This window comes from Antechinus flavipes, chromosome 3, assembly GCF_016432865.1.
Source record: "Antechinus flavipes isolate AdamAnt ecotype Samford, QLD, Australia chromosome 3, AdamAnt_v2, whole genome shotgun sequence".
NCBI lineage: Eukaryota > Metazoa > Chordata > Mammalia > Dasyuromorphia > Dasyuridae > Antechinus > Antechinus flavipes.
In genome coordinates, this window is record NC_067400.1 from 81,700,164 (window position 1) to 81,713,899 (window position 13,736).

Sequence of the window (13,736 nt, forward strand, 5' to 3'; positions counted from 1 at the left end):
TTTTGGATTAGTAATACAAATATTACCATCTTCATTTTATAAATGAGAAAACTTAGGCTCAGAGAATGAAGAGGCTTGCCTATGATTCCACAATTAACAAGTACAAAAAGGTGAGCTTCAAAACCAGGTCTCTCCTGATTCTAAATTTAGCCTTCTTTTAACTAGCTGAAAAATATCTCTTTGCAGTAGTAATATACAAGTCTTGTCACCCTAGTTGAATAAATAGTTGCTAAGATTGTTATCATCTTCTCAAACTTAATTTATTTTTAAACTAAAGTTTTAAAATATCTTTTGAAAGCTCATTACTTGTATGTTTACTTCTTCAGATTAAAGGAAGTATTTACAATATGGTATTGACTTTCTTATAAAATGTTGCAGGAGTTACATTTTAGAAAGTTAAAAATGACAAATCATAGCAATGTGCTTAAGAAAACTGAAGCCTAAAGAAGTTAAATAATTGGCCCCAGTCAGTGGAAGAATTAGTCAGAAAGTCCTGATTCCCATGTTCAGTAGTCTTTCCATGCATTAGCAAAGTATGTTAATGATTCTATTCTTTTTCTGCCATAAGATTAAGGAACAAGGTCCTTTTGTCGATTAGTTCAGATATGATTTTTTTCCTTCAGATATTTGGATTGGGGTGATTAAAATGAGCTGACAAGAATCCTTTTTAGTGATTATCTCTCTCTTTGCTTATTGTTTGACCAAAATGAAGGCCTGCATGAGAGTGAGCTCTTTAACTGGAAAAGAATATAAGAAAACCAGTTGATTTTTAAAAGAAGACTTGAGATCTGTCCCTGATGATGGGTAATGTAAATTGAAGAAATCATCAATTTAGGGAAGCACCAAAATCTGGAAAGGGGGAAAGAAATGTTAACAAATGCAATGTCTTCCTTGCTCTGGAAAACATAGCAGCATCTATTAAGTGTGATAAAAGATAAGTTTCCTTAATTTATTTCACTTTCTTATTTAACAGGATATATGATGACAAAGAATTAATATTAGTACATTTGCTATATTCTCTCTAAACATTTCTGTCTTTTGTGAAATAAGATCATGAAAAAGGGTAGTTATGGATCAATTCAAAGGGCATTACCACAACTATGCTTTAAAAAAAATCCAAAGGTTAATTCATTGGACAAATATTTATTAAGTGTCTATTAAGTACAAAGTTGTGAGGGATATGAAGATGAATAAAATACTGCTTCCTGTTCACAATTCAGTGAGAATGATAAGACATATACATAAATCACTTTTTTTAAAAAGATAGTTTGAAACAAGAGTAATAGAAAGTGTACAAAGTACTATGGGAGTTACTGGATAGCAATATATCAATATACAAGAAACAAACTACATTTCAAGAACCTTAATAAGGTTATTCAATTTAGTATCTACAAGTGCAATTATGTGTCTTAAGTATAACTATTTTTTGAGTGAAATGTAGCTAAGAACAATGTGATATTGTTCTGAACACAAGCATGAAATGTATTGTAGAAAGGATTGAAACAAATTGAAAATGCTCAAGAGTTTCAGGAAGGCAGAATGTAATTAACCAAACTGGAATATGACTCTAGGCCAGAAAATTTAACACTAGTTCTTGGAGCTGGGATAATCTGAAAGGGTTTTAGGAACTCAGAAACATATAGTCAATTTTTATTCATCTATGGCAATTCATGACAAGGAATTCTGAAATTCTCCTCAGGTGAAAAGAGATGACATAGAAATGTTCGTTCATTGATTTCAGCTTTCCAATTCATTTCAGTCTTCTCAACAATTTTTCACCAATGCTGTTAGTAAATAGTAAAATAGAGTGAAATTTTTACATTTTCTTTTCTCCTTTCAATCTTTAGGTGTTAATAGCCCACATAAAAATCAGAATCTAAGGATTATTTGATATCAGGATAACCTGAATATTCAAGGATTTGCTTAGTAAAATAAACAAGTATTATCAGATACATAATCTGGAATTGACTAATTTTAATTAGGGAGGCTAAAAATTATTTGAAAGTACAGGATATTTTATGTAGAATTAATGTATTTGGGCTCAAATTCAAAAACAGAATTTATTTCCTCCCAAAAAAGGAGCAATTAAAGACAACAAAATGCACTGATTCTTGAAAACTCCATAAAATGTATTGAACATAACAAGGTAGGTGTTAGCCAAAGTGAGAATTACTAAAAATGCTCACAAAGGTAAATAACAGTGTTACTGATTCAATTCAATTTGATATTTATTCAGATTAAAAGTAATAAACCTGAGGTTTTGTCTTCATTTATTGCTACTGTCTTTGAATATCTAATATGTATATAGCATAATGTGCCATATTTGTATATTTAAAATTTGTTAAGTGCTATACATACACGCACAGAGTATCTCATTTGATCTTCACAGCAGCCCTCCTAGGTAAGTGTCATTATTGTTCCCATTTTACAGATGAGGAAATGGTGAACGAGAGAAATTGAATAACTTGCCCAAGAGCACAAACTTATCTTCTAAGTGAAATTCAAATGCAGACTCTTTTTTCTAACCAATATAGTCAGCTTCCTTTCTTTATTCTCTAAAATGATCTCCATTTTACCAGGTATATAGATTGCTTGAAAAAGTAACTAACATAAAACTGAGGTTCTTGAGAGCAGCTCTGTGCTCTCCGTTTTTCATTCAATATCAAGTTTTTTGTTTTTGTTTTTTTTTTTTAGGTTGCTTTTCTTTGTTTTTGTTTTTGTTTTTGTTTTGTTTTTTTTTTTCCGTTCCTTAGCTTGTTCATTCATTCTTTTTCAGTTTCTCTCCATAGCTTTCATCCATCCATCGGCTCACCCATCCACCCAACTATCTAATCTATATACATCCATCCATCCATCGCCTTTCCAGCGCTTAGTACCTGTCACGCTCAAGGAAAGCTAGTTGACTTGACCACAAATTGTTGCTGCTCTCTGGTCAGTCATTTCTCTCTGAGTTTTATTTTCCATATCTGAGGGTCTTGTTCTAAGGAAATCAGGATCTCTTAATCGTATTTTTTTTTTTTTGATGGATCCAATTGGCAGTCTGTCGAAGCCTTGGAGCCTCTTCTAGAAATAGCGTTCTTAAATACATTAAAAAAAAATAAATAGGGAAGCCAATGAATAAAATCTCTCGCTTTTTTTTTCTTAAAGTTTACTGGATCCCAGGTTACTGGATTCTAAGGTGTATTCCAGCTCTTTTGTGTACGATTACACTATAAACAGCTTTGTATAAATTTTTGTTTATTGGGGGGGGGGGGAGGGAAGAGGAGCGGGGAGAATAAAAGTCAAGGTGAAAAGGGTCCGGAGGCCAACCTGAATGCAGTCTCCCAAAGTCGAATCAGGCCCACTAACAATAAGGGGGGAAAGAGAGCGGCCCAAACCTGGGCTTCACTCGCTCATTCACTCATTCATTCTCTCTCCAGGAGAGGATTCAGAGGGACATTCGGACCACTGACCGGGGACAGGAGGGAGAGGAGAGGCGGACAGTTCGAGCCGGAGGTGGCAGAAGGTTGAGGGAAGGAAGGCGGCTGGGCTCGCCCCTCACCTCTAGTCAGTGCAGACCCGGAGACCCTAAAGCTCTGGGCGTGTCCGGGCTGGAGAGGAGGCGGGGAAGGGGGACACTGCGGCGTGATTGGTGCGGCGGCCTGCGCCGGAAGTGAGCGGCTGGCAGCGGGGAGCGGGGGGAGGGAGCGGCGGCGGCGGCGGCGTGAGTCAGTCAAGTCAGTCAGTCGGGCGGGCGGGCAGGCAGGCGGGCTAGTAGGCGAGTACTCAGACAGTCTGTCAGGCCGTCCGCCCGTCGGTCCGTCGCTGACTAGCTCGGTCCGTCCGCGAGTACACCGCCGTGATTTGTAGCCTCGGACTTCCCCGCGGGGCGAGCGCCGCCGCCTCCCGGGAGGGGGCGTGTGTGGTGTGTGCGGCGGCTCTGCGGTCGGAGCCTCCCTTCTCCGCACTCCCCACCCAGCCGTCCGCCGGCCGGTCACGCAGCCCGCGGGGCGGGAGCAGCAGAGGCTGCTGAGGGAGGAAGCAGCCCGGCCCGTCTTGGCCCAGCCGTTGCAGCGGTAAGTGAGCCAGGGGCGCCGCCTCTCCTTCCACTGCGCGCGGCCCCCGGGGGTGGGATGGGGGTGGGGGGCCAGGCGTGGCAGGCGTGGTCCATCCCGCGGCCCCTCCGTGGAGCTGCATGGGGGGGCGCCTGGCACAGTCGCGGGTGGGGGCCGCGGCCCGAGACAGACAATGAGCAAACCGGCTGCTGAACACTGCCCCTCGTCCGGGCTCCTGCGGGGAGAGGGCCCCCGGCAAATGACCCCCGCCTTCTTCCGCCTAGTCCTGCCGGGCCTGGGAGGCGGGAGGTCATTGCTGTGGTCGGGGTCCTTGTTCTGCCCAGGGCTCTGGGCTGGCGACTCCGGCTTCTGCGGCTCGTCCAGGGGTCGGATCCGGAAATCCAAAGGGCAGCCGCTGGGGCTGTAATTTTTCAGAGCTGGGGGGGTGGGGAAATGGGAAGATAGCTTCCTTTTCCGAAACGATTGGACTCGTTTGCTTTCTGATTCCCCAGTGTCCCCACAGGATTTGCTGGATCCTTCTGGTCGCTGCCGAATTAATGTCTTCCCAGACATGTGGCATGATCGAAAAGCTTCTAATCAGAGGGAGCAATGAGTGGAGCTGCACTCTTAGCTTTTAAATAGGTTGTCATGACATCTCCAGGAACAGTTGTTCTTGACCAAATTCATTTTCCCACTTGCTACTAGTAAGGATTAAATTTTTTCCCCTGCATCGTTCCTTATGAATGTAGGAAGAGCTGCTTAGAACCAGAAAAAAAATCACTGTGAACCTAGGAGAAGGGAGAGATTGTAATAGGGAGAGAACAGGACATGTCTATGTGGATATATAAAACTTTAGCCTATTCTGTGTCTTATATTTATTTTTTGTGCGTGTACATTTGTATATATATGAGTATATTTTATCTTGTACTTATTTTGTGTGTATATCTATATGCATATATGCATGTGTATGCATATATGTCTTGTATATATCCATCGATTCTGATTTAGTTCATCATTTTTCATAGTCTTCTGCATAGATGATAAGAATGTCTTTAATTTAGTTTAAGTACTACGAATGGATTAAATTATTTTTCTTATTCCTGAATGACAATAGTTTATCTTAAGGGTTATATAAGGTAGAACTAAGATAGAAAAAAAAGGGGAAATATTCTCTGTGACCACAATATATATATGGATGAAGAATTGAGCTATTAGATATTTAAAAAGCAATTTGATAATACCACTGTGCATTTATTTATGTACCATTTGTGTGTGTGTGTGTGTGTGTGTGTGGTTTTTTGGTCCATTTAACATTCCTGTTAGGGATGGATGCTATCCCTATTTAAATACAGAGAAATTTTCAGTGTTTAAGTCCAATGAATTGAGAGATCCAAGTCTTGATTAATTGATTCGAATTGGGACTTTTTCCATCAGCAGATTCTGGTTTCAACTTTGAAGGCTTATCTTTAAGGCATATCTGTTTAAATCATTAATCCCAGTCTTTAAATCCTGTAATCATGTAGGATTTTAGTAGGGGGGAGGTATAGAAATCATTTAGTTCAACTCTTCACTTTATAGTGGAAAGCAGGTCCAAAGAGTAATTTATCTTAGTAGTAAGTGTATTTTGAACCTAGCTCTTCCAATTCCAGATTCAGTGCAGTGTCCTTTTCCTTACAGCACACTGCCCTATTTGTACCCACAAGGTGGCACTCCCACCAAAGCCAGAATTGAAAGCTTTGTATATTAAAACATTGAATTAATTACTAATCCTTCAGAGAAATAAGAGCCAAAGAGAAAACAAACTAAAGAGAAGACAACTTTGCTTCAGGGTTTCTTACCTCCCAAGAAATACTTCATTTCCATCATTACTGAGGAAGTTGGAAGAGAAGTGAATAGGAAGGCAAAAATGGGGAAGCTGGATAGCTTTCTACTATGCTGGAGTCATGCTTTCCTTATGTGGTATTGTTTTTATTTCTTGTGTTCTTAATTCCACAAACTTTGAGATCTAGTCATATTTAAACATAATCAAGCTTTTGTTAAATGTCTATTAAGTGCCAGGCATTGTGCTAGACTCTAAAGATACAAAGACATTGCATTACAGAGCCACATGTGACTTTTGAATGATCTTTTCTAATATTCATGTTAACTTGGATAATCAAGCTGGAATATAATACAAAATAATTTGTAATTGTGAAGAATATTATTCCTTTTTGGTAAGAGGAAAAAAACTAAATTTCTAGACTTACTAACTACACAAGTGTCATTACAGCACAAGAAATTAGGCAAACTGAACACAATAAGTACAAGGTCATTGTATATTGTTTGAATCAAACTGTCACCGCCATTATCACTGCTCACAATTATCACTTTATTCCCTTTCTAAATAAACTATTACTTTATGAATAGTATTTTGGCTAATCATAATACTACTTATAGATTTTTGGAATATATTTTCTATGAGAAATGCTCTTGTCTTAAGTTGCAAGTCAGTCAATATATATTAAAAGCCTACTATATGCCAGACGCTGTTCTAAGTGCTGAGGATAGGATGAAAGGCAGAGTAAATGCATATCTTCCATGAGCTCAGTTTACTGGGGGAGACAGTATGCAGAAAATATATATACACAGATATGATACAAATTACGTACAAACAGGATAAATGGGACTGGAGGTTAGAGAGAAGACATAAGATTAAGAAGGACTGGGAAAGGTTTCTTTTTTTTTTTTTTTTTAAATAACTTTTTATTGATAGAACCCATGCCAGGGTAATTTTTTACAGCATTATCCCTTGCATTCACTTCTGTTCCGATTTTTCCCCTCCCTCCCTCCACCTCTTCCCCCAGATGGCAAGCAGTCCTTTACATGTTGAATGGGTTGCAGTATATCCTAGATACAATATATGTGTGCAGAACCGAACAGTTTTCTTGTAGCACAGGGAGAATTGAATTCAGAAGGTATAAATAACCCGGAAAGAAAAACAAAAATGCAAGCAGTTTATATTCATTTCCCAGTGTTCTTTCTCTGGGTGTAGCTGCTTCTGTCCATTTTTGATCAATTAAGGCTCTCTTTATCGAAGAGATCCACTTCCATCAGAATACATCCTCAAACAGTATCGTTGTTGAGGTATAGAATGATCTCCTGATTCTGCTCATTTCACTCAGCATCAGTTCATGTAAGTCTCGCCAGTCCTCTCTATATTCATCCTGCTGGTCATTCCTTACAGAACAATAATCCATAACATTCATATACCACAATTTACTCAACCATTCTCCAACTGATGGGCATCCTTTCATTTTCCAGCTTCTAGACACTACAAACAGGGCTGCCACAAACATTTTGGCACATACAGGTCCCTTTCCTTTCTTCTGGATCAAAGGGTATGCACAGTTTGATAACTTTTTGAACATAGTTCTAAATTGCTCTCTAGAATGGCTGGATGTGTTCACAATTCCACCAACAATGTATCAGTGTCCCTGTTTTGGGAAAGGTTTCTTAAAGAAAGTGGAACTTTACCTGAGACTGGAAGGCAACTAGGGAAAAGAAGTGGATATGAAGAGGGAATATTCCAAGGATGAAGGAAGCCAGTGAAGATGAAGAGTCATGAGAGGAACAGTAAAGTGATCTGTGTCACTGGATCACAGTATTTGGAAGAGAGTAAGATTAGAAAAATAGGAAGGGTCCGAGTTATAAAGTGCTTTAAAAGCCAAACAAGACTTTATGTTTAATCTAGGAGGTGATGGGGCTTCTGGAGATTATTAGGTAGGGGGGTAATGTGCTCAGACCTGCACCCTTTAGGAAGCTTAATTTGACAGCTGAGTGGAGGAAGAATTGAAATGGGGGGAGACTTAAGTCAGGGAAACCAATTAGCATGCTTCAATCAAGAAAAGAGCCTGTGACATCAGGAACATGATGTCTTGACTTACAAGTGAATTAAATGTAAGGGAGGCAGAGCTGTGCAAAGTCATCAACCCCACTGCTCCAGAATCATTGGAATGCAGTGGTAAGACATAGGTCAGGATGACTGGTGATGGCGCTAGATACAGTGGAAGACCCTGGTCTTTTTAAACTAAAGTCTTTCTCAGGTCTAGGTTTTTCCTAAAGCAGTACCTAAGCAATCTTTTGATTATTGTTATTAATTAATATATATATACATAATATATAATAATTAATTAAAAATTGAATCAAAAGATGGACTAATGGGGCAGCTAGGTGGTACAACAGATAGAGCACCAGACTTGAAGTCAGGAGGACCCGAGTTCAAATCTGGCCTCAGACACTTAACACTTCCTAGCTGTGTGACCCTGGGCAAGTCACTTAACTCCAATTGCCTTTGGTGGGGAGGGGAGAAGATGGATTAATTTGACTTCATAGAAAAATCAATCTGGGAGGGAAAGAACTTCAGTTCCTGCTTGAAACAAAAACAACTGCTATTTACAGTCGCTTTATCTTATCAAAAAACCAAATAATGAGCCTAAGTTGGAACCTATTATTGGTCAGAGCTAGAATGATTTGGATTTGAAGGCGTAGTCATATAGTTCCAATTGCAGCCCAATTATCAAATTTTGAACTATATTTACCAGAATTTTATTTCAAGAAATCATAAATAAAAACTACATGAGGAAAAGAATTAATTGTTCCAACTTCCTAACTAGTTCAAGTGTGAAGTAATAAGAAAATTGCAAGAAAAAAGAAGATTCATGCACAAAATGTAGAAATGACACAACTTGACTAGTGTTGGGATATTGGGAGGGAGATAAAATGTATAGTCAAGGATGAGGTTATTGTGATAACCATGACAATAATAGAGAAGTTAAGAAGAGGGGAAAGACTTTACTTTGGGGCATGTTGAGTTTAAAGATGTGTCTGGGATTTCCAGTTTGAGATAGCCAGTGGGCAGTTGGAGATGCAAAACTAAAGATCAGAAGAGGTTATTACTGGTCATGTAGATCTGAGACTCATCTGTATGGAGATGATTGAAACTGTGAGAGCTGCTGAGAATGTAAAGTCAGACAGTGTAGAGAAGAAGGTACAGTATAAACTTAGGGAACCTCTAAGTTATTGGATATGACATAGATGAAGATCCAGAAAAAGAGATAGAAAATGAGTTGGTCAGACAGATAAAAGAATCAAGAGAGGGCAACATCTCAAAAAACTAGAGAAAAGAGAATAATGGAAGAAAATAGGATAGCAGGTGTCATCAAAGACTGTAGAGAAGTCAATAAAGATGCAGATTAAGATCTGATAATTAAGTGTAACTTTGAAGAGAGCAATTTCAGTTGAATCTTGTGGTCAGAAGCTAGGCTAGGGAAAAGAGAATGAGAAGAAAGGAGAGTAGACACTAATTATAAACAGCATTTTCAAGGATTTATAGTCACAGAAAGGAGGAGCAGTATAGGACAGTACCTATTGATTGGACTGATGAATCAAGGGTTTTTTGAAGATGGGGGAGACATGAGCATATTTATAAGCAGGATAGAAGCAGCCAGTAAACAGAGTGCATTGATAATTAATGAGAACATAAGGATGAGGGGAAGACAGTGTGCTGGAGAAGATGGATATTGTAGGATCACTTGTGCATGGATTGGGCTTGTCTTGGCAAGAAGGGTAAGATGAAGATTTTTACTTCATGAAAAATGAGAAGGAAGAGGTAGCAGAAGGTATTTATGTTACATGAGGAAGAGGGGATTGTGAAGATAGCAGATGACCATTTTTTGTTTGAAAAATGAGGTAAGATTTTCTGCTGAAAGAGTGGGGAAGCTGTGAAAAGTTTGGAAAGAGATAAATAGTTTTGGGAAAGCTACTGTGATGGGATCAATAGTGAATTGGTTATGGAAGTATAAAAGGATCCATATGAGCTTAATGTAACACAAACTTGTAACAGATCCAGACAGTACAATTTCATGATTTTGTGGCAACTGGGTGATTTGTCAACTAGAGCACTAGATCTACACACTTAGGGACACCTAAGTTCAAATCCATCCTCAGACCTTTACTAGTTGGGTGAAAATCAGCAAGTCATTTAAACTCTGCCTCAGTTTCCTTGATTGTAAAATGAAGAAACTAATAACACAACTCAGAATTGTGAGGATTAAATGAGATCATATTTATAAAGCACTTAGCACAGTACCTGTCATATAATAGATGTTTAATAAATGCTAACCTTCCCTTTTTCCCTTTTCTCCTCTCTTTCTCCCTCTCTAACTCCCTCTTGTCTTGTCCAGCAGCATAAGGATTGAAGGCATATGGTTAAAAGATGTTACTTAGTCTTTCTGGGCCTCAATACCCACACATATATGATAAGGAGATAAGATTATTTGATAGGTTCCCTGTTCCTGAAATCAGCTGTCTCCTATTCTGAAAATGTAGTGGCTATTTTTGAATCACTATTGCCCTTCTTAAGAGAGTTTTCATCATATCACTTTCCTGCTCAAAAGTCTTGAATGATTTCTTAGTACCTAGAAAACAAAGATTTTTCTTTTGGAGAAAACTTGTCCAAATGTGTTCTGTAGTGATTCATAAGTCTTTTATAAAAATACAATTTTGTTACCAGTGAAGCAGTTGGAGAAAATCAGCAGTGGAAAGGCACCAGAATGAAGGGAGATGTGAAGAAAAATTATTTTAGGAAGCAGTATTTATCTATAAAAGGTCATTCAGATTTCCAATGAAGAGATCACTTGTTGGCCCTAGAAAATTTTCAATATTGGCCCTAGAAAAGGGATTAAAGAGAAGAATAAATGATAAGAAAATACAGGGGAAGTTCTTAACCTTTTTCTGTTAGAGAGAATTTGAGAACTTTTGCAGTGAAAGAAAGAAGGCAGGATAGTAATTGAGATATTACTCTTCCCAGATATACAAAGTAGAGTAAAATTTCAGTTACTTATACTATAATGTATGTATTCATTCCTAAAAAACTTGGGTAATGCAATAAAAACTGTAGGAAAAATGGAAGTAGGGGACAACACTCAAAAACTAAGTCTGTGACACATTTATTCAGTAAATATTATTTTACCTAGAAAGATCCAAGTTTGCTTGGAGAAGTGGGGGCCAGGAAGGTTCCAGTTTGTCGTTTTCTGAATTGTTACTGTTTTAAGTCACATGACATCGTGCATAAATAAACCAAAATTCAAGTTGTTCTATAATAAATCAATCCAGGTGGAACAAATTTATGTTTGGAAAAAGAGTATTATAGTAGAACCAACTTTACATTTGGAGAAGGTAGTGGGGAGAGGTATATTGAAGATAAACTAGTGAACATGTTTTAGGAGGAAAGTATCTGGAGAGCATTAGAACTACAAATATGGAGGGGCAGGAACTGACGCCTCTATTGAGTTGCCAAAATTCACAGCTTAAATTATGAAATATTTTTCCCATTAAAAACTAGGTAATTTTATGAGAATTTTCTTTAGAAGGACCTTATCAATACTGTCTTATAAGTAGAATACATATCTGTGTATCCATATAAATATCAAGGTAGAGAACTTGACATGGTTAGTTCCTCAGAATTAACTTTAAATGTTAGTTGAAAATCGAGGAGATACAGACATAGATATTTTGTATTTATGTGCATGTGAATATTATTGGTATTATTGACCCTAGAATTATATACAGAAGTACCCAGAAGCGTAGACACAAAATTTTTTACTGCTTTTTGTGTTATACTCTTCCTTTATAGTTGACTTATTTCACATGCTTATAACAAATCAGAGTGGAGAAGAAAGACATTTACTTCTTTTTTCTTATCAATTGCCTTTCCTCAGCATTAAGAACTTATGTCATTAGTTTTTGATAAGTTTTAATCAAAATCTTTTCAGTTTTGAGCTTTGATTGGTAGATGATGGAACTTATTATCTTTGTACTTTTTTCTCCTATCTTCTCTTTGGTGGGAGATAGAAAAGCATGTTTCAATTATCCTTAACTTTCTGTGTCTGATTTCAAAGTACTTTTCCATTATATCACTGTAGAGATTGTATAAATTGTTCTCTTTGGTTTACTCTTGGTCTCTACTCTGCATTAAGTCATCTTGTGATTTTTGTCTTGTATTGCTTTTAGAACTTAACTTATTTTTGTTTGCTACAACATAAAAGAGCTAATATAAATATTTTATTATGAGTCTTTACTTCTTTGACTTCTGTTGGTATTATTGGACTTAAAGGTTGAAAAAAAAAGAAACTTAATTTTAGCCCACAGAATATAGGTATTTTCTATGTAGTATAAGTTTACTGTTATAAAGAAAAATCCAGTTCCACAAAAATTTATTAAGTGCCCGTGTGCAATAAAATACAATTTCTGTTCTCCAGGAATTTATATCTTATTGTGGGGAAACAACATATAAAACAGTTTAGCAAATACAAGGCTGTTTGGTTGAAGGAGACATTATTAACAACTAGAATAGTCAGAAAAGCCTTTCCATAAGAGAGAATATCTGAGTTGAGCCTTAAAAGCAGTTAAAGATTTTTATTGTTGCAAGAGAGGAGGGAATAGATTCCTAATCACAATTTTTGCAAAGGCATGAAAGCTGAAAGGTGAAATGTCAAATTCAGGAACAAGCAAGTTGGCCATTTTTGTTTGGGATGTGGAATGTGTAAATAGGACTAATGTGAGATAGATCTAGAAGCTAATGCCAGATTGTGAATGATTTAAATGCCACATTGGGGTGGGAGGTATTGTATTTAGTACTTTAGGCAATAGTTCTGAAGCATTTTTGAGCAGGCAAATGACATGGTCAGACCTGTGCTTTGGGAAGATTGTTTGACAGATTAGATTTAAAAAGGAAAAGAATGGAAAATTAGGAGGCTGTTGTGATATTAGTTGAGACTGAAGATGTGGCAAGATTTATCAGTGGAAGGAAAGGGACAGATGCAAGACATGCTGTAAAGAAAGAATTGATATGAATTGACAATTCGGCAAATAGTAGTTGAACTGGATCAAGACTATGAGGAGAGGAAAGTGAAGCCAAGAAAAAGAAAATGTTGATATTGAACTAAGGCTGTCTATGTATAAATTAGCTTTTCTTCCCCATAATGCTAAGCAATTCTCTTACTTAAACCTTTTTAAAAAATTCAGGCAACTGGGGACTGGTTTTGGTAGAAGAAAGAAATATGCAAGAACAGAAGGTTGCTTCATTTTACTTTTGTGCAAATTTCCTGGTAAATGGATAAAGTCCATTAAGAGAGAAGTCCTATATAAAGAACTTTCTATATCTTTTTATTGTATCTGAAATATAGATATATTATAATATGACTAAATATTTTAAGTAAATGGTTTATGTTCCTAGAAGCAAATTAAAGTCGTTAATTAATTCAAGAAAATTCCTGCTTCTTAAAAAAAATTCATTTGATAATTCAGCAATATTAGATATAGTTATGTTGGATTAGTTTCATATCTTTGCTTATATTTAAATTGCTTTGATAAACCCTTCCCTTGCCTTCTTTCATTAAAGTCCATTGAAATCCACAGTGAACATTTACCTCAATCATCATATCCTTTTATCTTGTGTCTGTTGATTTTTGCTCCCCCTGTGCCTTTTTGCTTTTTTCAGAATTTTGATTCTCTCTTCTAAAGTCTTTCTTCTCTTTGATCCTTTTCTCTTAATGTGTGTACTTTAAAAACTATCCTAGATTTTTGAAGCAGATTTGTTATTTTTATTTTAATTTGTTATAATTTTTATCTTCAAAAAATTTTGATACAAGTGCTTTGTAAATC

At 37.1% G+C, this 13,736-nt stretch overlaps 1 protein-coding gene across 1 annotated transcript in view; it reads left to right on the forward strand.

Moving 5' to 3' along the window:
* Positions 1-3,963: 3,963 nt before the first annotated feature.
* Positions 3,964-13,736, forward strand: part of RAPH1 (Ras association (RalGDS/AF-6) and pleckstrin homology domains 1) — a 103,995-nt gene continuing 94,222 nt past the window's right edge. Inside the window, exon 1 of the mRNA XM_051983720.1 lies at positions 3,964-4,055. The gene's annotated coding sequence lies outside the window, so the exon portion shown is untranslated. The remainder of the gene's footprint in view (positions 4,056-13,736) is intronic.